General features: G+C 37.9%; 1 long non-coding RNA gene across 1 annotated transcript; it reads right to left on the bottom strand.

Annotated features, from left to right (window-relative positions):
- Positions 1–389: 389 nt before the first annotated feature.
- LOC119914014 lies at positions 390–1,615 on the bottom strand. Its single transcript, XR_005446701.1, has 2 exons — positions 1,401–1,615; positions 390–1,087 (listed from the first exon to the last, which is right to left on the bottom strand). It is a non-coding gene; the product is annotated as an uncharacterized LOC119914014 (long non-coding RNA).
- Positions 1,616–2,134: the final 519 nt, after the last annotated feature.

Below are 2,134 nucleotides of genomic sequence, written 5' to 3'. Positions count from 1 at the left end.
GCTGTCCCTCAGCGGCCAAAAAAAGTAAACAAATGCTACTTTAATAATCATTTTTCATTCAGTTGGTCAAAGTTGAACAACATTTTAGTAATCAAAGGTTTTACACATTGGTTCATCCCATTAGTAGGCATTTATTGTTTTCAAAGATCAGCTCAGATGCTGATACTAGTGTGTATACATGGGCTATTTATATATTTTGGACCTTTTTAAGAGCTGACTTTTTGATCAGACATGGGTGTAATTAATGTTATTAAATACTGGAACAAATCCATCATTAATGTTATTAGTTTCACCTGTGCTTTTCCTGCCATGACATAATGTCATAATGTCTGCTGGGAAAAAAAGGTCTATACTCATGAAATAAGTAGTCTTAATCACTTGGGGAATTATAGTAAAAGTAGGATTATTTATTATTTGGTAACATCTTGACATTTGGAGTTCACGTAGTAGTTGAAATCACATTTTTGGTACACTGAGAAGCCAAAAGTTGAGTATTCAGTGTAATCATGTGGTTTCTGGTATAACTCCTAAACAAGAAACTGACAAATGAAACTGAAAAAACAAATTGGTATTAATAAAAAGTAATAAGATGAGTCACCAGGTTAAACCTGCCATAAATCAGCTTCCTCTGTGATGATACACCAGCATCAGCAGGCTTCTTTCCAGTTCAGTAAGTTCCCCAGAGGTGATTATCCAGCACACTGACTGAAGATAGGTCAACTCATCCAATCCTGTCCACTCAATAATCACTCTGAACAGGAATAGCCAGGACTGGAGCTAATCTCTGCAACCAAAACTCACTATTCATTTTATTTTTAAATGACAAAGTATTGTTTGCACTTATCCCCACTGGCCACAGGATGTTAACTTTACTTTGTATGAAACACTGAGCGACATGGACTAACAGCTAATGTTCTGTGTAGTCACGTTTTCAGTGGACACCAGGCTAACGTAGCCTACAAATAGCTCATCAGCAGCAGGGTGAGACAGACTAATGCCAGCAGCAGGAGGGTTGTTTCTTCATGGAGGGGAGCAGCTGAGCCACAAAATGCATGTTCCAACAGGAGATGGGTTTCTGCACTGATGCCTGCCAGAAAGGGAAAAAAACTGTCACATCATCTCATGCAGGAGTATTTACCATTAACCTATTACTTGTGTGTGCGACAAATATCATGCTGCTAGAAGGCAGATGTATGGCAGAGTTGATTAACAAAACACTTCTGGTGCTTACATGACCCAGAAGTCTAACTGCTGCCTACATGGCCGTGAAATCAATGCCAACTAATGGTATGGGCTCTGCCACAACTTGCACTTGCTCACTGCAGTGAATCTCCTGGAGGCTTTTCACATCTGCTACCTGACCTCTGAATTCTCTGAAATGCTTTAGTCATGATACGAACCGTGTTCTGACCATTCGTCCCACAGATGCTGGACGTCCTCATCGTGATGTTCGTGGTGCTCATGATGACCTGGGTCTGTATTAAACACACAGATCAGCTGTGTCAAGATGGGGATATGCAAGTGTATTGCAATATCTGCCAATAACACTAATGCATAGGAAATAATTGACCATAATCATGAATAATTATTTCAGTCTTCTGGGTGAGGTCAAACAACAAAAGAGAGGAAGCTGCGTGAGAACAATGAATGAATAAAGACAGCGAGGAAAGGATTAAGAGAAAACAGACACAAACAGGAAATGAGAAGGAGAGAGCAGACTGCTGTGTTGACCTTGGGGCAACATTTCATAAAACTAATATAAATTTCAATAGTAGTCCCACAATGGAGTAGAGGGCATGTATTGTACATCCTGTATCTTGAGATTAAATTCTGTGGAACCAGAAACTAATACAAAAAAATGTATTGTTGTTCATCAATTAAATTCAAAGGTTTCATTCAAGTATTATGTGTAGTGAAATGCAGAGTAGCATATAAATAAATATATATAAAGCTGTGCTAAAAGACTAGTGTGACTCTTTTCAAAAATCTGAAATAATTTTTTCCCATTACAAGTGTGGATTGAACCTTTTAAAGAATAAATACCCAAAAATGTATTGCAGAAGTAGAAAAAGATTACACCTCTTAATAACTTTCCACTGTAACTATTTTTCAATTAAATAACAAGCGCAGGTAG

The sequence above is a fragment of the Micropterus salmoides genome, unplaced genomic scaffold (genome assembly GCF_014851395.1).
Source record: "Micropterus salmoides isolate LMB-PRFRI ecotype aquatic unplaced genomic scaffold, ASM1485139v1 Ms_hic_scaffold_20, whole genome shotgun sequence".
In the NCBI taxonomy this organism is placed as follows: domain Eukaryota; kingdom Metazoa; phylum Chordata; class Actinopteri; order Centrarchiformes; family Centrarchidae; genus Micropterus; species Micropterus salmoides.
This window is presented reverse-complemented; position numbering and strand designations above follow the sequence as displayed.